Source organism: Nyctibius grandis, chromosome 8 (assembly GCF_013368605.1).
Source record: "Nyctibius grandis isolate bNycGra1 chromosome 8, bNycGra1.pri, whole genome shotgun sequence".
Taxonomy (NCBI): domain Eukaryota; kingdom Metazoa; phylum Chordata; class Aves; order Nyctibiiformes; family Nyctibiidae; genus Nyctibius; species Nyctibius grandis.
The window spans coordinates 7,920,564-7,947,432 of NC_090665.1; the positions used below are offsets into that span (position 1 = coordinate 7,920,564).

The 26,869-nt window shown below is 44.6% G+C and overlaps 1 protein-coding gene across 2 annotated transcripts in view; it reads left to right on the forward strand.

The window, feature by feature from the left end:
- The window catches only part of LOC137666559 (calcium-activated potassium channel subunit beta-2), a 154,115-nt gene that overhangs the window by 55,955 nt on the left and 71,291 nt on the right, over nucleotides 1-26,869 (forward strand). The gene's annotated exons all lie outside the window — the stretch shown is intronic.

The following is a 26,869-nucleotide window of genomic DNA, read 5'->3' on the forward strand; positions in this document are numbered from 1 at the left end:
GGAAGTCAGAACTCTTGGTCTCAAAGCTGTGCCCTTCCTTAATAAAACTCCAGCACATCTGTGCTGTGAATGCAAATAAGTGCTGGCATCCAGCTCAAGGTGCAGAGGTTCTCCTGGCAGAGCAGGAAGACATTTCCTCCACAGAGATGTTCCTGCTCTGTGGCGATTGTTCATCTACAGAGTCAATGCAACAGCCCTGCTAGTCTGCAAGTACACTTCCCAGGCAATTTAAATATACCTAGGGAAGCTCCTAGAAGATTTCACATGAGCAAGGAATCTTGGACAATTGGATTTCTCTGGCTCTCTTTGTTTCTAAGTTCCTTTATACCCTCTTCAGCCTCCATTAAAACATGCTGTTTGTCTACACTTTACACTCTTTGTCTACTCCTTCTCCTCTCCATTCTTTTGTCTCTATTTAAAAAGCCTCACGTATCACAGCCTGCTGGTCACTAGCCAGATATCCAGATGGTACTTACATACCACATTCATAAGTGCCTTAGAAATAGCAAGGAGAAAGGGAAAAAATATCACTGGAAGACTTCAGATGCTCTTTTTGATAAATGGCAATTGTAGATCTAATTAGCCCGTTCCCTCTTTTAGAGAAGCTCAGGAAGCAACAACAATTGCAGTCCCACAGAGCAAACACGCGAGGACACGCATCTCGAGTTTTAGCTTTCCACTCAGAACAGTGTCAGGCGGATGGTCCCTCTATCCATCCCTCCTTCCCTCTTCTTACAAAGATACCAGGTTTTCGCCTGGGTTTGAAGGTGTCTCTCTGTGCCCGGCACTGTACTGCCTCAGCATCACTACACTGTGTCAACTACTTCTGCACAGACAACTGGTTTCTGGAATAAAGAACAAACACTGCTCACCTTAATTGTGTGAGCATCCCTCCGGCAATAATCAGGCTAATTGCCTCAGTAAAGCCAGCAGGATTTGGCTCTAAATCAACCACCAAAATGATTTAAGCATAAATGCATGAGTTCCTTTACAACTCTAAGACCTGCCTGTTAAACATTATTTACATCTCACTCAGAAATGCTGTTTCTTTTCTCGCTTCCGTTTACCAAGGAGAAAGGTAGAAAGGATGAGGTGTCAGAAGCACCTGTGGGAGTAGGGGGCTGAGCCCACCCTGAATGCAATGGCAGGGAAGATGAGTCTCCTTCCCCTTGGTGAAACACCCCAAGAAGTCTGCCCATGGGAACCCTAAATTGCATCGTGTCTGGGAATCCCACCAGCCTGGGATGGCACAAAACTGCAGAGGAATCTGCCAAGAAGGGAACCATTGCCTGAACCTACTGTAGCTGCATGTTTGACTTATGCCTTAAAGCATGAGATAGTATATCCTTTAAAATATTTAGCTTGCTCAATAAAACTGATATATGCTCTCTTTACCTACAGAATTTTCTAGGCTTTTTTTTTAAATCCTATTAAGCAATTGGTGTGTATCGTGTGGCAGATATTTTAGCGTGATACAGAAGTACCAGCAGCTTCATTTTAGCAATTGGCTCTGGAGGAGGCAGGGAGTTAAAATCCTCGGAATCAGCCAGTGTGCTGTGCTGGACGCTCCACAAACCAAGGTATCTGGACAAGGCGCTGACAGGAAAGGCTTGAAATCCCGCCTCCGCCAAGGGATGTGTGGCACAGAACCAGCTCTCAAGGGTGAGACCTTCTATTGGTCTTTCAGAGAACTGCACCTTTTACATAGTGTTTTGGGTCGTTTCAACTGTTTCTATAACCACGGGTCTTGGGAAGAGCCTCAGGCTGGGCTGCGGTCGATCGTGCCTGTCCCATAAGTAGGGGTGAGCTGTTCCCACTTGCCACGTATCTCGGTCCCGCAGGGCCTTTCAGTGACCCACAGCAGGAGCAACAGCTGGCACAGATGCACAACCATGAGCTTCTGGGGCCTCGAATTAAAAACCCGCCGTGCTCGTGGAGTTTAGGGACCCTGAGGGCGAGGGAGGAGGCGAGTGAGGTGGCCAGGGAACCACATTTTGCACCTAGAACCTGCCTCAGTCCTGCTGAGGTGTTTCAGTCTCTTGTTGGAGCTGAAGCTTTTCTCTAAGCAGCCCCAGTTCGTTGCCTCCCCTCTTACAAAAATCTCTACACGTCTCTAATAATTTTTGCTGTCAATCTCTGCACTCTTTTTATCTCCATTAAAGACTTTATGAGATAGGATGACCAGAAATGAAAAAAGATTCTGAGGATAGAGCATGCGATTGATTTATGTTAATGGCATTGTAATAATATTTTCAGTGTTTGATTTCTTTTTCATTCTGTACACAGCTAAAATGTTGATTACTTTTCTATTCCTCTCTCATTTATTGAACACTTACACTGGGCTCCACAAACTTATTCTCAGGTCTGTCTCCATAGCGGTTAAAACATAATTAATTTAAAATCCACCAACACACGAGAAGCTGAGATGATTCTTGCCAATCAATCTTACTAAATTCATCAATGAGTTTCACGAGCTGTCATGCTGCTCATACATTTGTCTTTGTAAAGCTCCTCTGACTTCACTAGCTTCGACACATTTAACAACTGTTAATACTTAAAAAAAAACCAACCCTGTAATTTCTATTGAACTATACCATAAGCCTTAGAAGCCCCCCCCGATGTGCATGAATAAGTATCAGTCACCTGTGACAGCATCCTTAATGTTTTTTTAATTTCTTTACACTGATAACTTTCATTGCTTACGCATATGTCAGAGAGATAAAAAAGCTAAGTGTGCCAAGACGTGTTAGGAGTTTATAAAGGCAATCAGAGAATAAATGCTATTGCTTAATTTGGCCTTCATAATATATTCTGCCTTGAAAACTGTGTTAGGTGTCAAATCACCTCACACTAAAGGGATCAGAAAATGAAAAGTGTCCCTCAGTGATGGAAGGGAAAAATCCCTGACTATTTTTATGATGGAGTTCAATAACCCAACAGAAGGGATTATACAGCAAGGTGCCAACAATAGCCAGAGACTGAGTATAAAGATCTTTTTTAGTTCTGTTTGTCAACTAAAGATGAACAAACTGGCTTGGACAAAACCCAGCCTGATTCTTGTCTCAAAGTTGATACAAAATCAAATACAAATATTTCATCAGAGGTGTGACAAAGCCACCGACCTTTCTTCTGTTCATTACGAGGTGGCTGTGCACTGCCTTATTTTGGCTGGTGGGAGACAGAAATACAGCATCACAAATGTGGGATCTGCTGAAAGCTGGAACACCAATAATAACAACACTTTATCTTCAAAGAGTTTCCAAAATTAAGGGCTAGATTTTCAAAGCAGCTTGTCATCAAGAGTGCCTTCAGACTTCCCTGGGAAACAGAGGACTGAGAACAGGGGCATTGGTCTTTCATTTTCAGCCTGCCCCTATAAAACAACTGGCAGTCATGACACCTTTGCTACAGGTTAGAAAACAGGCGTGATGTGGGCAAGTGGTTTTATGTTAAGGGGTTTCAAGGTCACAAATGGTCACATAAACTGGGTTTGTAGCAGTGTCAGCTAATATCAAAAGTCTCTGGTTTTTGTGATGAAGCAGTCACATTGTCAGCTGCTTCAAGCTGAAGCACAGAAGCAAGTCCCTGGCATGAGATCTGAGTGAGTGTCTGTGTATTCAGTCCATGAGACCGTACAGCCAGAGTACAGCAGCATTTGTGTACCTTCATGCATGATACGTAATCCAAAGCAGTTACCAAACTAATAAGCATAATTTTACCTATTTGGCATATTTATTATTGATGTGTGTGACATGGTAGCAATGAAAGCCTCAGCTTGTGCCAGGTGGAAGACAAACACATAGCCATAAAGATCAATTAAATGTGTTTAGACATCGCACATGAATGCAACACTTGCAAGAGGCGTTGGAGAGCCCGGTGGGGTTTGCCCGAGCTGTGGGAGGAGAGGCAGCACCCCATTTCTCCCACCCCTGTGAATGCGTCAATGGGCTTTGGAGAGGTACATCAGAGAGGTACAGAAGAGGGTCCTGCAGGGAGGGGAACCTGCTGGGAAAATGAGCTCAGCGGGCTGGAGCTCGTGGACGTCACACCACATGGTGACCCCCGGCCAGTTCCCAGGCTGGATTTCAGCACGACTGAAGTCCCCGCTGCAGCCAGAGCCCTCCACAGCCTCACCCAGGCACTTCTCACTCCATTTCTTGCCCCCCCAAGCAGGACTGCAAAGCAACTGCAGTGGGACGGGGTTGAGTACATCTTTCAGAGAAGAAATGAAACCCCAAGCATGTGCATGTTTGCTGTGTATGTTTTGCACCTAGATATATGGTTTTGCAATGTCTCAGAGGGACAGGGCAGCAATTGGCTGGCTATGTTTGAGATACCATTGGCATTATCCTGCTGAACTCCATGTTCCTTAAACACAGAGATGCCACCTGTGCCGAACCGGTAGTGTGCAGTGAGTGAAACCACGCCAGCTCCACGTGATGTACTGTGTACTGTAACGAAAGCAGCAGCCTCTGGCCACGTTTGCTCTCGCAGGCTGTGGCCATCCTGAAGAGTCAAGGGCATTGGCCAAGAACTGGGTGTAGCCCAAGACCGTGCTGAGCAATGAGCTGCTGTTGTGCCTGGTACAGGGAAGGTTGCACAGCCCCCAGCAACTAAACGCGCACACACACACGTTCTCTCTGGCTGCTTTGACTTCCCAGAGGGCCTTATTCATATTTCTGAGCTGTTTGGTGTGAGCAGCAGAGAGACATGAAAGATTGGGACAGTAGCAGCTGCAAATGAATTGCCGTATCGCAGGTACTGAATGATTATTTTGCAGCTATCTGAGGCTGGCTGGGCGATAACTAATATCCTGGGGCAGAGAGAAGCAGAGCAGTAGCGGTCTGGCCAGGGAAGTGAGAGGTGAAGGGGTAACTAGAGTCTGCGCTGTTTTCTAGCTCTTTCTCTCTGGCTATTTTTTTTCTGGGTGGGGGTGTGTGTGTGTGTATTTACAGCATCACGGGAACCAGACCATCAGCTCTTCTTTCAAAGAGCTTGTTGCCTGCCATTAAATTGCACTGTATAATACCATAAATCCAGAAGAACAACGTTTTCATTCATGAGGTTTCATAGTAACTACAGAAACAAATCTTCACTCTCTGAAGCAATATCTGCCATTCAGGTTCTCGGGCGCACATTTCCCAGGAGAGTATTTCTTTCCCATTCCTTCTTATGCTTTGTTTTATGTGTTATGTTACTGGCTTTCACAGGCACATGACTAGGAAACATTGCAAATCCAAACAAAGTGCCTTTTCCTAACTCATCTTTTTCATCTATAACTTATTTTATTTCCAGACATGAAAAAACAGTTACAAATTATATCTGACAGCACCTCCCCAGCTCCCGAGACTTCAGATGTGTTTTGCTCCATGCTGCCTTCTTTGCTAAATCCACGTGAATAGGGCAGAACATGTTGTTGCAAAAGAAGCGTTTTATCATAAATTAATCCCGATTTCTTCATTCAGATTCTAGTGATATTGTCAAATTACTTCACCTTCTGCTAGCTCCTGATTGTCTTTACTATCTATCCTCACAACTGAAGAATCAAACAAACAGGCTATTATGCGTGAAAAGTAGTTTTTAACACAAGAAAATGAAACATAAACAAATACTGAAACCAATAAACTTCGGAAAATGCAAAGCTACAGCTGTCATCCTTAGCATCAAGAGTGGCAATAGCATCACAGCTAAAAATGAAAATCCTCAAATTCAATCAGTGTTCCATGACTGTACCGTGCCAGGTACTTGCTGTACCAGCCCATAGCAAGAACTGATCCCTACTCAGTAAAGGGTTAGTGCTTCGACTGAAAAGCTGTGGGAAGAGGGATGGTATTTTCTTATTTTAAAGCAGATGAGGAAAGGCACAGAAAAATTAAGTATGTTGTCCAAAACCACACAGGAAGCCTAAAATGAAGTTAGCAGTCAGTCTCCCAATTCCCAGCACAATGACTAAACCCCAATTAATGTCTCCTACTCCTGCATTCGTGGAATTGTGCCCACTTTTGCCTTATCCCCCCCGGGTCAGTGCACCTGGTGTGAGCGCCGCCACCCCAGTAAGAACAATGCTCTGCCTAGACACAATCCTGTCTCCAAAGCCAGCCAGCAACGATCTTCCAAGGAAGATACAAGAAATCCCATAATTGGTAAATGCAGGATAATCTGTGCCAGTGAAGGTTTTATCCTGACAGAGATTAACTTTAAGCCTTGAAGCATGAATTTTTATGGCCGTTTCAAAATCTAATTTATTAGTGTTAAATATTATTGCTCAAAGCATTCACATTACCCATAGACATGTCCACTCCATCTCAGGAATCGCACTCCCACACCAAACCATTTGGTTACCTATTTAATTAGCACATTTTTTGCGATGGACGTTAGAGGATAGTATGAGAGACACAGGCTTGTCAGTTAATGAGTACTACCAGGTTAATGAAGGACGAGAATGGAGAGGAGCACAGCATATTTTTGACTAGTCCCAGTATTCACAGGTGAAATTTTAGATCAAGGTAAATAACGCTGAAATGCTGCCAGAGGTCTTGTTTCCCTGGATTTCTGAATGGTTTCCCGTTCACTGTTGCCATGCCAAGTTTCGAATTTGCTTTGTGCCAAACTTCATACAAACAAATTTGCAGAAAATTCATTTCAAAGTCTGACTTATGCTAATACAAGCAAAAACCAAATGTGAAAGGAGCATGTCTGAGCATTAGGGCTACCCCTGCTCTTTCTGTGATCACTTAAATGAGGAAGAGAAACAATAAAGCCAGATTTACTTTTATCTCATCACAGCTAAGCCCTAGATTTTGCACAAACAGATACCAAGTGCACCTAAAACTCTTAACCAGCTTTTTTTCAAGCACACAAAGCAAAGTCTAGCTTTGGGGTAGGACGGAAGGAAAACTTCATTATATCTTTATAGGAACACTTTAAACTCCCTTTTCAAAGTTCATTTTCCCATTACAGCTCCCAGAAACTCATATAATGCTCCAGCCGAGATCAGCAGAATCAGGCAGCTGAAGGAAATCCATGACAAGAAACCCACATGGAAAACCCATTATTTTTATATGCATATTTCTACACAGTTATTGTCAAACTAATGGGAGATAAAACATTAATTTTCCCTTGAGTACCCAAAGATACTAAGATGCCCAAAGCACTTCAGTGCTGAGCACTGGGCAAAGACATGTGCAGGGGCTCTCTGGCCACAAGCAGGAGGAGCAGCTCCTCAGCCTTGGATCAGGTCACCCCTGTTCCCACAGTGGCCATCACCTCCTGGGGAGAGGTGAGGCTGGCCAGAAATCTGCAGCCTTTTACAGGTAATTAACACAGCTGAAAATCCATTCCAGGCAGCTATTAGTGAGACACTCAGGGGAAGGGAGGGTAAGATGAGTCCAGACTCTCTGTTTTTCACTTGCTTGAGTGGCTACTCAACAGAGAAACCTCAGTGGGAGGCTCACATCACCTTCCTCTCTCACGTGCTAAGGAAAAATACCCCAGGGTACAAGTCATTCACCCCATTTGCACTCACCCCTTACCTGTCTCTACCACTGCCTCTCCAGCTACCTCCAAATATCCCAGATCATCCTTCTCCCTCTCTGCAGCCTCGCATGGTCTCACTAGGAGAAGGCTTCCTCCACCCCAAGCCCAGGCTGCTACAGAGCTCACCAGACAAGAAAGGGAAGGGTATGGCCAAGACGATGAACATGCTTTCTCTTAGGTACCTCATTAGAGACATACCTTGAAGGGACTAGATGTACATTAAAAGTGGCCTTTGACCCCATCTGCTTCTGATGAAGTGATGAAAGCGGTTATGAAGCAAGGACGGAGGCAGGACTGTGGTGTTTCAGAGCCACCCTGTCCAAGGGAAGGAGAGCACTGCTCCCAGCCAGGCTGCACAGACCTCAGAGAGGGCAGCACTTCCCAAACCTCCTCTTCTCCACTCCCCAGCACAAGTCAAATCTGTGTGTCATTTACCCAAATGGCAGCTGCAGCTTGGTTGGAGGCAGCCCAGTTTTTCAGATTTGCACTTGCATTCATGGACATTTAGCTTTTTTATAAACAGGTAATGAGCTTGGATCAGCTGGGGATAAGCCAGGGCTCCTTCCTGCCCTGCAGCAAAGCTCCCATTGCAGTGAACTCGTGCGTGGCCTGACAGCAGCCCAGGCAGAGAGGGTCCGAAGGCAGTATCTCAGTTACCACTGCCCTGCACAATACATAGAACTCCCAAAAAGTTATGTTTTTTCTTTGAAAGAACAAAGATGGTAGAATCCCCTTCTTTGCTGGCAGCAACCTGGCCCTGCTCCTTCAGCCCCTGCTACGCAGCCCTTTAAGAACAACAAACCATCCAAGCAAATCCCCAGGCAGCCTTTTCCAGCTTCCCCTTCGATGTTGGGTATCTGGGCAGGACACCCCTGCTGCCAGCGAGGGCTGGCTGAGCTTTCCCCTGCCTGTGGAGCGGGTACCCACAGTGCTAGGCTAGCCCACTTGCGATTGAGCCCAGGTGAGGAGCAATTAGTGCACTACACTAATTGCTCTGCACTGACCAGCTCTATGTGATTTTGCCATAGTAATTGCTCTGCAGTCCAGCAGATAACGACTTTTGGGTAACGCAAGCCATACACGTACTGCTGGGCACTCACTGGTCATTGCTCTGGCACAGCCGGCCCCATCTCCTGCCAGCTCCTGCTTTGCCCCACTCAGCTATAATTCACCTTTGCATGCACTTTTCTGCACTGTCCTGTCACGCAGAGACATGGGTAAAGAGCAGATCACTTAGGTATAATTATCCTTCTCCCCTTCGATCCCCTTTCCCCTCTTTACATCCTTCCCCTGACCACAGCGAGCAGCTGATCTTTTGCAGCACATGCCCCGCAAAGGTGGGTCGACATTTATAGTGCCACTCACAGTAAGTTAAGGCTTTTAATCTTTCAGAACAATTTGCCTCACCAGCTGTTAGCTATCCAAGTTTCCTCCAGAAAAGACCCTCTGGTATCTAAGTGTCTAAAAAGTATACTGCATGTAAAACCTGATTTTCCACTCTTATTAGTTCTCTCTAGATGGCAGTGGAATATGCAAACATTTGCAGCCCCCCAAACCTGTGCTCCAGAGATCTTTCTCCCAAAGTTGCAGGGAAGGTGTAAAACCATAAGAGCACAACAAGCCCACAGGGGAAGCCAGTCTAAAGACCAAAAATAATAATTTTTTAAAAAAGTGTTCTAGGCAGTGCCCTGGCAGCACACTGGCTGCATGCTGATGCAGACAATGGGGCTAGGTGGTTAAATCTTTCCTCCCTTTTTTGGGCTGGCAGCCTTTCACGCCCAGACAGCACCAGACCAGCTAGCAGCACACAACACGAGCCCCTAGTACTGAGGCTGTCCACATGAGAATAATTGCAAATATAGAACAGTCAAAAAATGGAGAGTGAACAGCATGAAAATGTCAGTTCAGAATTCAGTGGGGAAAAAGCGTAAATCACTCAGTTTTAAGGACATGACTAGTCTCACTAAGAAGTACGTTTAAAGCAAAATTATCAGGACTAGGGCACAGAAAGGTCAGTTAATCCTGTTACTTGGAGGATATAGTTATTCCCTAGGATGTATTTTTTCTTGTTCCATGCAAGTCTTTGTATCATGGGGGTCCTAATCTTCAGCACAATTAAGAATCATTGAATTTTCATTTTCACAGTTGCTTTGATCTCATCTTGCTGGGGGAAATGCAGTTGCTAGCCCCACTTCTCCACAGTATTAATTTTTCCATTGGCTTTACGGAAGCTATCAATTTACTGGCTGGCTTTTGTCATGATCTAAAAACATCATCTCAGTAACGTTATCTTCCAGCCATATTTCACAGATATTGTGAAACTGGTTTATACTGATATCTTACTTAGCATCTGGCTGACAGGACAATTGCAGGGAAATACTGCCAGAGATATAAGGCCATTATAATATAAATAATGAGCTTTAAAGCTTAACAGGTTGTTTTCTTTAGAAGGGATCATAGCGATGTTCCTATGCACAAAATAGCCACTTGCCATACAGTGGCTGAGGTGAAAAGTGCCCTTTAATGCATGAAATAACTCCTAGAGAGTGACTGAACAACAACTTAATTCTGAGCTGAAGTTTTTCATGGGCTTCTTGAATTATCTAATTTGCCAGAAGTGAGTGACTGCTTCTGGGAGTGTAGGATAGCTAATAATGTATTCCGGAGTCATTAAGGTTTATCATATAAATCTCTATTTGAGTGCTTTTAAAATGCATATTACTTTCTTGATAAACTATGATGGTTCCTTAGGAGCTGTTAATACGAATTAGGCTGTATACCATACGTAGTAGAAAGCCTTACAAAAACTACTTATTCCACATGCAGGGTAATCAGCTTTTAAATTATATTAAATACTGCAGCTGTAATGTTTTCCCCCAGTCTCAGGGATCAGATTGCTTTTATAAAAATATTTTTTTTCTAAATTTCATTTCCTCAGATAAAAGCCCAGTTCTGAGTTGAGCAACTAGGAGGTGGGAAGTTGGAGACAGACAAATTGTGGGGAGGGGAGGATGAGCTCCTTTAATTTGTACCAGTTAAAAATCCCCAGATACTTTTCATAAATAATTTCCATAATCTAAAAAATATGTTGCTTTTGATCACAAACTCTCTATGTATTTGTGGAGCAGAGTTTCTTGTTTATTATTCTTCCCTCCAGGTCCTTACATTCAGTGTCTTTTTTCAACATACTGCAACTACCTTTGCCCTGCACAGCGAGCTCACTTGGGCAAATTTGTTTTCTATAAGCACAGTGGGCTTTGATGTTTATTTACCACGCCATAGCACTACTGCAAATACCATCCCCATCTAGAAAACCCTACCCTGATGCATATTAAATTAATAGGATGAGAGAGAGAAAAGTTGTGTTGACTTCAGCTAGAGTTGGGTCAAATCACAGCATCTCGCCTCGGCCTCCTCTGAGCTCGTCCAAGGCAAAATAAGGTCTCGAGCCAGGCACACTCTGCAAGGTGAAAGCCGGGGACCTGGAATGAGGTGGTTGCTGGGGGAATGGTGTAAACATTAGCTCAGCTACAATTACAGATGGTTTACCTAAAGGAGATCTTTGGCTTGAAATAACAGCTGAGAAAAATCCGAGTAGAAGCCCTGGAATTTGCCCCACACTGGATAAAGCGACCTTGTAATCACTGAGAGTGGTGCGTGATCTTCACAGACCAGTTATCACAGGTCAAGGGAGAATGGCTTCATATGCATATTGTGACAAAGACTGAATAAAAACTGCCTTCATACAGGGAAGAGACCTGAGGATGGGTCCTGTTTTGCTTTTCTAACAGAAGGAGCCCCAGACTTCTGCATACAGCGTCCTTGCAGCTCACTTCCCTTGCAGAGCTCCCATGTCAAGCACAGAAGGCAAACAGCCCGCCTGGCTGGAGACAGGGCAATGCCTATTTGCAAACCTTCTCAGGTGCTGGCAAAATATGCCTGGGATCAAAATAGCTGTGAGGAGTGGACAGAGGGGAATGTGGAGAGCAGCTGTAGGCACTTAGCTGTAAGCTGCTACAGCACTCATCTACCCTACATGGTCAGCTAAATTAGCTTAACAGGGTCTGCAAAACCAGGGAGAAGACTTTCTCTCTAGCAAATGCTGCTTTCTGATCATCAGGTACATCTTTTGCTAGCTTTTGTAGTGTCACAACTCGATACCAATTATGCATTTGAAGATAACGTGTTGGCAAAAAGGTGTTAGCTTACCATACCATATTTTTGCTTACTAGAAGCTTGCGACAGGCAGCAACTTACTATAGCAAAGACTGTTTGTTTATGTGTTAAACCTGCAGGTATTAATCTACAAAGTTCTTTATCATCAGTGATATATCTTTCTGCTGCTACTTCTGGTGTTGAGCACATCCTATATACGTGTATATATCTTCTTCACAGACTGAGACACAGGGAGGATTGGGAGAGAAATGTTTTTCAAAACAACCTCAAGCAAAACCTCAAGCAAACTCCCCACATCAGATCCAGCTTCCATCATCTGCATTTTTGTGAGCCCCATCTTCCTCATTACCACATTCTGCCTGAAAGCTTGTGGTTTCAGACTTTGGCAAGACCTGTTGAAAGCAACATAATTGAAATGCGTTAAAGCTTTTTCAATGGCTCCTTTGTCTCACGTGATCCATTATGAAATTTCTGAAGGAGTGTTTTCCTTCCCTGTGGCTCTTCCCTCTATTATTTCTTCCCCCTGTAATGAACCTGCTTGCTTTAAGTACAAACTTTTACCTTTTCACACCCTTTGCATGGAAGAAGTTTGGTTTTACTATGGCAACCGTACATCAAAGGTAGGATCCTTTCAGACTTCTGTTTCTCTCTCTGTCCTTTGAGCAAAGATTGAAATATATGTGACAGCGAAGCTTGTAAAATCCAGTTTCTACAGATGTCGGTCTGAACTGTTTCTTTATTTATGAAGAGCATTGGACAGAGCATGCGAATGCAGTGTCAGATCAGCTCTGCTTGTCTCACAGGTGTGGAGTAGATGGCTTTGGATGTGCTCCAGGCACCAAACAGAATGGCTGTCAGAATAATGTTGCACTTTTATTGTATGAAAAGCAGTGTGAAGCACCAGGTTCCTCACTGCTCCTTGCATGGCGAGGAGCAGCGTTATGGAAGATTATAGTACAATTGGGAGGTATAGAGAAGGTGATAATCTATATGATAATGTCTGATGATAGCATATGGGTTATTCATTCCCATAAATGCTGAGACGCTCTGAGTTTATCACTTTCTGCACAATTTTAGTCTCTACACAATTACAAACTAAGGCCTTCAGTTGCCAGGACATGTTGACATTTCTTTTTTTTTTTTTTTTTTTTTCTGTTAAACTGAGCAAGCATTTGAGCAGTATTCCATTAACCCAGGCCTAGGAGGTGGTTTTGGCATAGGATGCTCCTGTTGCTGCCATATCCAATGCCTCCAGTCATTGGCTTCGTGCCTGGGTTTGACGCGAAGCGGAGAGCAGGGCTGCGCGAGACAGACAGTTGTAGGCAAACAGATTGGGGTGCTATAAAATTCACACCTAAGTGTCAGGGAGAGCGTGAAAGCTAAAAATACTTGATGTGCACCTACAGCCAAATTTGGCGCTTGCATTAGGCAGGCTTCTTCTGTCGTTCCTCACCCTAGCTCCAGGCCATCTCCTCCCAGCAGCTGAGCCAGCAGCACTCAGCCACTGCCCCGACAGCTTTGGAGTGGTCACTGATGCCCCTTTTCATGGAGCAGCACGGCTCCAAAGCTGTTGGCAAGTGCAAGAGTGCTGATAGTCACTTTCTCAGTGCTTTCCCACCTTGCTTTCTAGACCCCTTCAGGTAGATCAGCCAGAGACTGAAAACACTTGAGTCCTACTTTCACACAGCTCCAAGCGTGGCAGGAGCACTGGGAGTACTGGAGAGAGCAACAGAGGGAAAATTACCCTGCAAAACATCTAAGACGCTAACCATTTAATATATGCAATTCTGCTAGAGACACTCACAACCGTGTGTAATGGGCTGTGCTCTCCCAAGAACATTTTCTTTAAAGTATTTACAAAGTGGATTTTGTAACTATAGAGGGGCAGAGAGAGGTACAAACTCAAGCTACAAACCCTTGCCGACCCCAGGCAGAAGCTGTTTCATACAGAGAAGAGATGTAATCAAAAAGCAACATGATAGGAAAGCATTTTGTTTCCTTTGTCTGCAGCACTGCCGTGCCTTTCATTTAAAATTATTGAGAGGTGGAGTTAAATTTATAAGCAGCAAGGACACAGGAAAAGTTGATAATAGCCATAGGCTCAGTCTATAGGCATTGATCCTGCCGGTGATTGAGCTGTCTTCCATTAAACAGCTGACAGCAATGCTGGCTGCTCGATTTACCCTTCCAGTGCCAGAATTTTTTACCCAAGCTTCCTCTCTGCCCTCTCCAAGACTGTCAGAAAACCTGTTCATAGCACTAAAGACTTAATTTCCTTGATTACTGCAGCAATCCAACAGACTAATCAAGCAGATGCAAAAATTTCTTGAGCAGACAGTCATGATGACCATAATATGTCCCAGGGGGATTTTTGATGAAACTATGAAGCCAAAGAGGTTATCCTCTTAGTCTCAGAGCTCCCAGAAATGATCTCAAGACATCAAAAAATTCTTCTGATGGTCTCATGGGACCTGTTAGTCACAACAGTGCCTGGCAGCCTGCATTGATCTTCCTGTGTGGGGGAGCTTTATTTCCAGAAATGCACACACAAATTCAGGTTGCTGCAATAGTCCCTGAGGAGACGCTCTTTTAGGAGGACAAAATGCCGTCAACTAGATATTACACACAGCTCTTCCCTACCTCCAGCCCCTCCAGTCAGTCTTCCCATCCCCAGAAGTCTGGTCTCATCAATCCACCTGAGGTATTTCAACCTCTCTGACCCATTACCAATCAATTACCTAATTAAGAGGTTTCCACTCAAGCTAAAAATCAAAAGTTCAGTAATTATTAGTTATTTCAAACAAAACACCAAAACAGATCTCCTATAGCCTGTTAAAACTTCCCTGGGGTTTCAAAGGACCTTGTTTAAAGCTGTTGCTCATCGGAGTTGTATTTAACCAGCTCCCAAAGCAGCAAGTCCTCCAGCAGCAGCCACAGCGGGTGTCATCCCCACTGGACCCACAGCCACACGTGCAGCGGTGGGGCTGACAGAGGATTGCAGCCCCCAGCAGGACCAGAGCTCAGACCCCTACCTGACAATACCACACAATTACTCCCTGGTACCCAGGGGTGCGATGAACTGCAGCATTAGGGAGGAAGGCAGGCTGAAGTCACTGAGTTTTGGCCAAGAAGATGCATCTCCTGCTGTGGAAATCAGGCAGGATGGCATCTGGAGGTTTGCTGCAGGCCTCTCTTTTGTAGCAATCAGTGCAGGGAAATCATGGAAATCAGATCACAGAGGGACAAGAAATGAGTAAAAAAGCCCATAAAGAATTGGGACCAAGTATCTCTCTGAGAAAACCATCATTGACATTGGCAATGGGTAGGCTCAAGCCTCAACAATCTCAGCTGAAATACGGCTGAAGTCTGGTGTGCGAGGCAGTCAGCCAGGAAGGAGAAGTTATTTCAGCTCAGGGTTATTTCTATTTTTAATATTTCTGTGTTTATTTCTGCATTTCAAAAAAAAAAAAAATGCAGGGAAAAAGACTACCTGTGCACTGAATTGCAGAGGTGACTGGAGTGGTTTGAGACCTAGATGAAGCTGCAGAGGAAGGAGGAGACATTTCTTAAGTGGGAAAATCAGTGATAAGCAGGGCAATTAAAGCCCTTGTCCTGGCAATTTTGGGACAAATCAGCAATAGGTTATGACCCCCAGACGTTGATTAGGGAGCCTATGTTCCATCTGATTATTTTAAGTCAACTCTTAGAGATTCACATCAGAAAAAAGTTATTGGCCAAATGTAGTTATTTTTCCCCTCAGTTCTTTTAGCAATCTTACCCCAACCCAGGAATAGTTGGCAAATAAAGCAGCTACCCTCTTATCCATGGGAGAAGGTTCACCCAGACACATTACTGCAGACAACTACATTGTAGCAAGTAGTTAGCAATAATGAATAATTAATGAATAAATAATGTATTTATGTCCCAATACCCCAAGGTCTTTGGGCACCTTCACAGAAAATAATTAAAACAATAGATTACAAATAAGATGACAAGTCCCCAGGCAAGTGGATGTACATAAAACCACAGCAATGCAAAACAAAGAGGACGTGAACACGATGCAGAAGCTAAAAAGGTCTTGTGCTTTGCTCTACAGACTGCACAGCTTCTGATTGTGCACCATGCCCCAACCCTGGGATGTGAAGAAGCCAAAACCAAAGGCAAGCAGCAAACCAACTGCAGCCCTCACAAGCAATATTCACAAGCCTTACTGTCATGAAAGCATCTTAATGCTAAAGAATAGTAACTAGGGAGGGAAAACACAGGTTTGCAGGCTATAGTGATGCCCAAATCCATGAGTGAAACCAGTGTGACATGCAGGTAGCTCCTGGCTATGTCTCCTGTGAGGGCCTTTTTCAGTCAGTCCTCCAGCGATTCAAATGATTTGGGGGGCAAAGAGCAATTCCTGAGTATTTCCAGTTTTATGCCTCTTACATTGACCTGTCCATGTATTACAACTGCTAGTAGCTGGGCCAGACACCATCATTAGCAGAAAGCAACGAGAAGCGGGTTATATATACAGTCACCTTTGATCTTTGGGATAGTCAGAGCCTTCCTCAAGCACAGCCTTAACTGGGAATTAAAGTCAGCAGCCTCCTCTCCCTGCTGTATACAAACACACAAACTGTTTTCAAACCCCTTTCATACCTACTTGAATAACACAGTCTCCTCAGCAAAACACAATAGGCTAAAAGTCCTTTTTTCTAAACAACCTGGTAGAGTCACAAGGAAAGGTTTCCAGCTACCGTTTGAGAAGCCGCAGGAATTACATTTAAATAAAAGTGTTCACCAGTCTGAATGGTTATGAGCAAAATACAGAATGACTCTGGGGTTGTTAAGTCTCGGGGAGCAGAAGGGGAAAGAGGCTGTTTGCAATCTGGAACGCCTCTGTCCTTTCCATGCAGATGCTCAAAGAAACCTCTTCCCAGATCTTAATTTCTCTCTTGATGGTGCAATAAAAAGGTCCCTGGAGGCTAAAACCTAATATTAAATACTTCCAGTTACTTATGAGCACTGCGAAGCCAACTTTTCCTCGCTGCAGAGAGCATGGTTGTCACATATGCCCATATATCCAACCTACAGCATTACCAGTTATCCCATTATACTTTCAAGCATACAGTACAGCTTGGCAATGCTGCAACTTCACTCCATCTTAAGCAAGAGCAGAAGTCTCCCACTGACTTAACCTTAGTGATCCCCCTGAAAACTAACCCCATAGCTCTAAAGACAACTCAGCTTGCCACCCACGTGGTGGTATTGGGTGAGGAAGGTGGCAAAACCTGCACACCTAGGAGCGGAGGATCAGACAGCTTCCTTCATCAGTGCCCGCAGTTAGTTTAGCTTCATTTGGTCAGGAAATTTCACCTTAATTTTCATTGCTTATCTCATTCCATTCCCCATTGCATTTGTAATTGTCTCAGAGAAACTCATCATTAGGTTTCTCCATCGTTTCTGAACTCATCCCCAGGGCTCAATGCAGTGATGGGTAAAGCGTGAACATCCTCATGCATTAACGTAACACTTGTCAACATCAACACTTCCCCACCTCCTGAAGCAATGACGCTTTTATAGAGGGGAGAAAGCTGTGAGCCTTGGGTGAACACCTTAAACCTTTGCAGACAAATCAGGACCCAGTTTCATGTGGTCCCACAAAAGCAGCAAAGCCCTTTTAGAGACACTATGGAGTCAGTGAGAGTTGTATGTCACAGCCTCCCACCAGCCTCTTCCTGGATTTGGGGTTAGACCTCTCCTGCCCCTCAGCTGAGGGAATTTCAGGCTGCATGTGTCAGTCCTTCCTTTTGGTGACACTAAGCATAATAGGTGGTGCAGGTCACAGAGCTAACCTTTAGCAAAGAACTGTAACTTTTAGAGACCAGATTGCCTCCCTTCTTCCAGTGCAGCTCAGGATAGTGGAAGCAGTTTTGTTTCTGGGCACTGTTGATTCCTCAAATGAGCTTATAAAATACTCACTAAACATTTACAGATGACCTGTGAAACCAGCTCCAGCACCAGTAAACATCATGACGTGGTGGGAGACTGGTTCCCATGCTTTTATTCCCTCCTTCCAAGTATTCAGGACCACTTATGAGCACCCTAGTCACCTGGGACCTTGTCCAAAAAACATAGAAGTCAATAGAAATGCTGCCCCTTAAGTGAAGGCAACTTTCAGGTTTGTATTAGACTATCATTACCACTGTTCCTTAGCCTTTTGTACTCCAAAGTGTCCCATTCTACTGTTTTGTAGAGTTTGCTTCCTAGTTCAGCTCTAGCTGAGGGTCTGAGGTATCCAGACCATCCTTACTTTGCTCTTTGTCAGCACTGGCAGCAGGCACAGCAGCGATGCACTGTCTGGGATGCTCTATAGCCTCACCTGGCCTAACTGCTTATGCCATTGTGCAGGAAAGGTGGTGAGCCAAGAGCTGAGGCAAGGTTGCCCCTTTTCCATGTTTTCAGCTGCTGAAGTCCCTTTGGTGGCAGGGCCAGCCAAGGGTAACCCCTCCCAAGCACTGGCACTAGTGGAAACCTTGGCAGAAGGGGAGACTCAGCAGGAACAGGGACCATCCCTGACCCCTGAGGCCACCATCTGCCTGCTGGGACAGTACCAAGCCATCCGCATCAAGCGGACATCACCAGTGTCCCAACATCACCTTGTCACAAGGTCAAGTTCGCCGCAAGCCTCAGCTCACACCAGGCTGGATAGAGGATGCTGAGTCCTGGCTGCAGCTCGCTACCAGTGAGGTGAGGATTTAGGTACAAAGCGTAGTTCCAGAAAGGTTGCCATGTCCTTACACTTGCTGAAACTTAAGCTTGGGGTGTGGCAAAGCACATGCTGTTGAGTTTAGAGGTTCTCCTTCTTCACACTTGAATGTTATAACTATTTTTAAATGAATGGTTTATTGTCCGTTTGCCTGGAGAATTGAGATCAGTATGTGCTACAGCTCTGGAAGTGCGTAAATAATTACTGCTTCAGAGCTGTTCAACCAGGCTGCCTCCAGTGAGGTTTTTTTGATGAATTTTTTGCTGTTTGTTTTTGTGTTCTTGTGTTGTGTTTTATGAAATCGTAGATTAAAGGGTTATTTCTGTAGGAAAGAGACATCTTGGTAATATTGAAAATGAAATGTCCTAAATCAGAGCCTAGGAATGTATTATTTCACGCACTAGCTACTGAGTGATGAATTAATAACAGTATCTCAAATACATCTTCCATCAATATGCTTATTCAGATTCCATCAGCATTTAATTAACATAAATTACATGACATGAGGAGGATTCAGGCAGTCATCAAAAAGAACCCTTCTCTTGTATCTACTGAAATTCTTGTGGTTTTAGAAGGCAGCTTTTTTTTTTCCCCCCTAGAAATTCATCACATATCAAATATTTTCACAGCAAATTTAAAGCTGAGTTTTTCCTGATTTTCTGAGGATAGGATATTGGATCATTGGCTTTGGTGCAGGTCATCTTCTAAGTTTTATGCCAAGCAAGAGCAGTTATACAAAGAAAATAGTGGCAGTATCTAGCTGCAGAGGGACCTTCATCAGTCCCTATAATCCCACAGTGAAGTGGAGCATCAGTAAACCACACAAGCTATTTCTCATTTAGACATCTTAATTCAAGAGAAAATAGTTATGACTGTCCTAAAAAGCCTAGATATTTTTTTTCTAATCTCATAAAAATACAAAGGTCTCACTGCTCTGTCTTCAAAAGGGTGCAAAAAAACGCAGACTGGATCCAGGAATGGGAAAGTTTAGGTACACAGTAGAAATGTCAGCCAATGACCAGAATGAGTAGGAAAAGAACAGCTGTAGTCCCCCATCGGGCTGAACGGCATCCAAATGCTCATTTCCAAAAAGAAGGGAACCAAGTGCAAAAGGCAAGAGGGAAAAGCAAGGACATGCAGGCTCCTAACTGCAGAAGTGAGGATATCACTTTTGTGTGGGCCTTTCTGAAGCTAAGAGAGGGAGATGCCTGCTTTAACCTACAAGGAACTAAAAGCTGGCTGAGTTAAACCAACAACAAGTTATTTGTATTAAGTATCACATTAAAAGCATATTTTGCTATTGTTTTTGTGGCTCATGCTTTTACTTACATGTATTCTTTTGTCCTTAAGTTTTCTCCAGTGAAAAAGTTGTTTCTGAAGTGACCTGACAAACCAAAATATTTTATCCCTATAGATGCAGTTATTCTTTAAACTAGGACAGAGGACTGCTAAGAAGTGTCCTGCTCCCCAGCCTATTACTCCAGGGAGGGCAGGTAACAGTGCACCAGCACAGACGCTGCTGTGCAGGCTAGGATGGCAGAGCTGCATGTACATCTGGAAAGTAGCTTCTTCCAGAGACTACCAACAACTACAAAAGCTTTCTGATGTGTAGTAAAGAGCAGATCCTAACCCCAAAAAGGCTTTGGGGAGTTTGTAACAGGAGGCTGACTCTCCTTTGCATCACATAAAGGAGAAAGCACAGCAGTATAAATAAATGGAGTTAATGTATACTGCAAGTGGTGGGGAAAAGATGAGCCCTGCGTTCAATTACACTGTTCTAGTCCATATAATCCACTCCAAATTAGTTAATATAAAGCTTACTATACCATAGCCCTCCCTGTTATTGTTACGAGTAGCCATATAGTAACCGTGCTAAGCACCACGCAATCCTGCAGCAAGCAGCTGTTTGTTCTCCAAAGAGTTCACAAGAGACCAAGTAAGCAAAGGAAAAATAATAATAGCGCAAAGCTGCCAAGATTAGGGAGCAAGTCAGTAACTGAGGCAGGAACAGAGCCCATGTCCTTCTTGTCCTTGCTGCATGCAGTGGACTCCACAACATGCCTTTTGGTTGGTCACTTTCTTTTGGTGTAAGATGCTGTGCTAAGACTCCAGTATTAATGACCGTAGTTTGCATAGGTATCATCTTATAGCTCTATAAAGGCTTACAAATAAACCAGCAAGTATGGAATAGCACCTCGAACAGGGTGGTTCTTTCCTAAACTGGCAGATAATGGGTGTCACCATAAAAAGATCAAAGATACACCCACTAAAACCACTATCGTGGGAACTGGTTTTCAAACCATGCCACATTCATGCCCACAGTCAAAGTAGCTGTGAATATTTGTGAAGCCCATCTCAAACTTTGGTCTAAGAACAAGTCTCATTTGGGTTTTTCCCATTAAAGCAAATCACTTGCCAACACATTTGAACCTCAGAGCTTGGAAAGGGGAACTGTGGGACCATCATTTTTGTACCTCCATTCACTTCCATCCCATCCTTTTTCATATCCAGAATTGAATGGCTCAAGAACAGTTTTTCAAAAGCAGTAATAATGGCCCTTAGTCATACCCTCACCTCAAGATACTATTTAAAAACGGGAAGATGGAACCATCATCCCTCCTTCATCCACAGTTCGACACATCCCAGCTGTATCTTTACATTACCTGCACATCTTCGTGTGCACATTCACACCACAAAACACTACCAGAAGCAGCCCCCAGCAGGAGAGGTAACAGAACAGACAGGAGGTTTGGTTCCACCAAGGCTCTGGCATTTTTACACTAGTGACTGAGATTTTCAGAAGGGAAATGAACTGTCCAAATCTGATTACAACTCAGTGTGAATTGGACTCCTAACCTCTTGGGTCATTTTTTTTAAAACATCCAGGCCAGAATTAGTAACAAAAGCATTTGGGTTTTTTTTTTCCCTTTGCTTTTGCATTTTTCATTACATGTTTATGAAGCAATATTGTGCTATGACAGGCAGTCAGAGCTAAGCTGAAACACCACTTCTGCTATAATCCCTCTCTTTCAGTTGCTCATTTCCCTTTCTCATGACATTCTCAAGAGGCTTATTAATAACAACTGGGGAGACAGATCTTCTCCATCTCTAACTTTATAACAGGTATATTTTCTCTGGAACATATTACTGAGATTGCCGCCCCAGACACCCCCGGCTCCATGCCCCACTCCTCAAGCGCAGTGGTATTTCCAGAAATTAAGTTAGCTTCACTAGCTGTGTTATATCCTCCATTCTTGACAAACCACCCTTCATTGCCTTAATGTTCTCATTATGTTTGATACATTGCATCACTGTTCATTTATTGTAGCATTTTAACTTAGGTTCAGATTATATATCACTGGCAGAGCTCTCTGGGATAAAGGGCAATGAATGCTTTAATTGCCTGATAAATTATTAAGGACACTCCTTTAATTGGGTAATGTGGTGTTTACAACTTTGAAGAAAATACTTATGGAATTGTATGGGTGGGGATTTTTGCTAAACACACAGCTACCAGCTGCTGTCTCCCCTTGAGAATAATAGTTTTATCAGGCTATTAAAATAAACACCACACAGCGAGAGCTGCAGCTGGAACGAAGAGGCGAGCCTCCATCAAAGTCAAAGGAGATACATCGACTTACATCAGCTGAGGGACTGGTCTTCTGTGTCCAATGGATTTCACTTAAAGCGAGGCAAAATAGCAAGAGACCTACATTTTACACTGCTTTAGCTAACCTGGTTCATCTGAACTGAAATGGGTCACAGTGTACCCACACAAGGAGTTCAGCAGCAAACCCGACTTCAGAAGGAGCACAGGGAAAACGCAGCTGGGGAGAGCAAGCATGTATTGCGTTAAACAGAGCCTGGCATAACAGAAACCTGGTCTTCTGGCTGCTTTTGCAATGCAGGTCAAAAATAAAACATCCCCTGGAAGAGAACAGCCTATGCAGCCACTTAGAGCCCAAAGGGAAAAGATGGGGCTGTACAGCTGGGAGGGAGAGGCACACTCGCTGATCCCGGCTTTCTCTTCTCTTCTCTCTCTTCATCTCTGTGCTTTGAAACTGGGATTTCTTGAAGTTTTGCAACATACTGTCTTTCCTGAGCTGTGTGAATGCAAAAATATTCGTCACATCCTTTCCAGCCATATGCTACGCTTCTTGCTTATTAAAATAGAGGAGGGAGCAGATTGTCTAGGATGAAGCTTTGTGTTGCTTAAAAGTATTCAAGAAAGAGGCTTTTTGGGATAAGTTAACATTTCAAAGGTGTTTCATATCTATTTGTTATCAGCTTTTGGTAACACAGTATGCCTGAGCTCAGACCCTGCATACAAAATACCACTGAAATGAATCGTACTTTATCTCAGTCCGACTTGACCCCTGCATGTTGAGCTCTTCATGGGTTCAAGGTAAAGAGGTGCTAAGCCTACAGAGGACAAAGTCACTCTTCCTTTATTTCTGTAACTATGCAGTGGCTCCATTCACAGCTGGTTTTAGAGCAGTCTTACTGTGATTCAGGGCAGTCTGTTCTGGGACAACCCGGGCTAAGTGACAAGCAGTGTGCAGGAGCATACAGAGAGCCCTTGGAGGAGGTGAAGACAGGGGAAGCGAGACCTTATTAATGCCCATTTTAGTGATTTGGGCACAGATATCTCCTCCTTTCATTAAAAGGGCTTGGCACTCACCAAGAGCCACAGCAAGGGGCAGGCATGGTTGCAGCCAGACAAGATTAGCTGGAAGATGGGCATCACCTTCACCAAGCAGATGTAATGGGGGAGCCTCTCCCCTAGCCCTCTGGTATATCCTGTGACTGACTTCTCTCCCAAAAAATGTTTTTCACCAGAATTGCACAGCCTAGGACCACCTGTCTTTCCCTTTATTTAAGGCTCCACTCTCATTCCTCTATGGCCAGAGGGCAACAAAGCAATTTGGGAAGAAAATACACACACACACACATATATTTACATACACATCATATGTATCTATACACATTACTTTTCCTAAGAAAAGATGACAGTTTAATGTCTTCTTCACCTGCCAAGAGGCCACTGTGTTTTGTTGGGGTAGGAATTCAGCTGCACATCATGCCACACAACCCTGTTGCACAGCAATAGCTGTGTTTGGCCCCTCCTTTCCAGCAGCACTTTGGTGAAAACACAGTTAAGCCTTACAGATAAAAGAGCTCTCTGCCCTTTCAAGGGCTGCTGAGGAAAATGCAGTCACAAACCTACTGCTTACTGTCAGTGAATCTCAATAACAAAGTCAAATTAGGTGAAATCCCAGCTGATGCCGCCTTACAAAAGCTGAGGTTGAACCAGTGCATTCAGAAAAAACATCTAATTCAATGCTCAAAAATCAATCCCTGTGAACATGCACCCAAATGAAAACAAATGTAGATGGAGAAATTCCTCAGGTTAGTGCTTCCAAACAGATCAATGCACGACTCCTGCTGATTGATTTCCTGGTGCTCCAACTCCACATTAACTCTTCAGGAAAATCCTAATCTGCCACAGATCTATGAAACCAGGGAGTGGGGCTATTGCAGTTTCTCGCCCCTCCTTCTCCAATTCTTCTCCTTTTTACTCCACCCAGACTCTGGCTGCTTGCCCATCCCCTCCAGACGAGCCCAGGACAGCCTTCCCTGCTCCCTGTGGCCCCTCCACCTTGTCCTCCACCACAGACCTGTTCCCCCAGCCATTCAAGAGGTTCCTACCCCAGCTAACTGCTTTCCTGCTGCAAGTTGCAGGGCTTTCAGCAGACAAAAAGGCCCAGTAGTATCAAGAGGCTGGGCAGGAACAAGGGCCAAAACAGCTGCCAAGGGAGGGTCAGTGAATTCCAGGTGTGCAGAAGAATCCTCTGCCCCGTGCAGCTGTGAAGCAAGCACAGCCTGTTTGCTCATTTTAGCATTTCTGCTGTATCAAACCATGCAAATGGGTGGTGGAAAGAACTTAACCCAACTGTGCCCTCACTTTTATGGGATCCATCCTCCTCCTCTTGCTGATAACCTTTTAAATCACAGCCTTTGCCAGTCAAAACACCATTGTGTTGCTCAATCAGTTATAAGAGCAGGGCAGCTGAGCCCCATTACACTGATTGCGCCCTTAATGCGTGCAAAGACACTCAGTGTACAGCTCAATAACCATTACAGCTATGTCAAGGTAAAGTTTGCCTGCAGTACCCATACTATCAGGGGAGAGTATGGCCCAGAGAACACAACAATGAAAAGAAATAAAGCAGCTTTAAATGCACATTTTGGGAATGGTGGTGGTGATTTTTAGGTGTCTTCGGGGCCTTGAGCTTCACATACAGTTGGCAGTGAAGCCCCAGGGAGCTGTTGCACAGGGAAAGAGTAGCTGGGGTGGGATTCCTGCCTGCAAAGCCTCCTGGAGGAGAGACACTTCATGCCATCACCCTCCTCCCATGCAGGGATGAGGGAAACTGCCCATCCCAAGGGCCACAGAAAACAGCGTGGCTGCTAGCTTATGGCACAGGGGCCCAGGCACGAGCCACGGACAGCCCACTACTGAATCTGGCCTTTCTCCCAACAGCTCTTTGCAAATTTAACGGGTGCCTCTTCCCACTTCAGCTGGCAAAAGCTCTGCGTTTTATTCTGCTTTTGGATGCCTGCATGCAATTCCCAAAGCTTTTGACCTGCTCGTCTTTCATGCTCTCTAGGTCTACTGTTCTCACTTTGACATTAGCTTTACCATTATCCTCTCCAAGTCAATACTTGAGCCTGTGCTCAAACCTACAAGCGCAGCAGCAGCCCCCCAGCCCGGGCTGTGCATAATGCTCACAGGGAGCACAACTCACAAGCAGGGAGCAAAGCTTCCTCCTTCCTTGGGAAATGCCTTGCGCCATCATCCCTCATACCTGTGTGCATGTGGTTAGTGCTGTAGGAGGGGGACTAAGTGCAAAATACATGCACGAGGCTTTAGAGGACCAGGGTCATAATGATGCAAAGGTCTCGCTGGGAACATGAGGCTTCCCAGGACTCAGGCTCACTCTGAGAAGGATAAGGTGAAGAGGACAGTGGAGGAAAGCGCTTGTCTTGCTGGAGAAATGTTTGAAATGGAAATGTACCTTCAATGGAAAAGATCCCATTGCATTTTCTGTGTCCTACCACAGCCCCATTGGCAGCTTCCTCATCTGGCTGCGGCCTCAGTGGTGTATCACACAGCTGTAAAATGACGTAAAATACAAAAAAAAAAGGGGCGCACATAAAAACTGTTCTAAATCATAAACGTTCCCAAATGCTATAGGCTGACAATAATATAGAGTTTCATTTGTAGTGCCCTACAAACTATTACAAACAGGCAGTGGGAAATAGCTTCCCATTTTCTTCCCTTTACCTCAAGGCGTTTCTTATCTGCCTTTGCTGGGGTGACCATCTATCACATCTCTTCGCAAGTGCTGGAAAAAACAGGCATGTTGCATCTGATTACGCTGCTTTATGTCTCCCAGCGTTTCAGGAGCTGTTTCCCACTTTGGTCATGCTAATCTAGATAACATTATTCTGAGCAAGTTGCCGCAGCAGAGGGACAAGGAACTGCCTAGCAGAGGCCAAATCCCGTGTAATCAAATATGCTGCTTTTGTATTTCAGACACTGGTTTCAAAGGGTGCGAGTGCACCACTTCTCTGATGTCAGAGGCAAAGCAAATTGCAAACTTCCAGAAAAGTTTTAGAAGAGGCAATACGTATACAGCAGGGGAGATGGTAAGTGCCCCTCGTTGTGCAAAATGGGTATGGGAGCAGGGAGGAAAGCACAGCAAAACCTTTCCTAGCAGGACCAAAGCTGCCTCCAAATCTGAACATCTGTCCCTGAAGGCTGAAGCAGTTTAAATGGCTTTTGGCCCCAGGGGACCTCCACATCCCCACAGCTGTGGGTGGCAGCACTCCACTCCCTCCTGAGCCCTGCAGCTCTGACATGGGGACTGCAGCTGAGCTCCTGCTCTCTGCCTGCTCCTGCCCTGGCAGCCTCCAGCCAAAGCAGGAACACAGGCACTAAGAAAATGACTCATTTCCACAACTTTAATTTAGCATTAAGGTCCCTGTAACAGAGCACCAGAGAGGGTGGATGGACACCCTTGCAACCATGGACCAGGAGAGTGGCAGTGGGCACAGCCTACGGAGCAGGGCAAGACACAGCCCTGCAATGTACACCCAGAACACGCTCTCGCACACAGCTAAACGGCTCCAGACATCGCAATCAAGTAATTTGGAGTGTCATGTTTCAGCAATAAAAGCGAGAACATTATGAGAAATAACCTTTGATATCCATATTGAAACTGCAAGCATCAGAGCACTCAAGCTCTGCTGCTTTGGCATCAAAGCTGCTGTGTCAGGAAGAGCAGTGCAGTGGTGTGCTGAAACATCACACTCTGTACCCCAAAACCCAGCAGG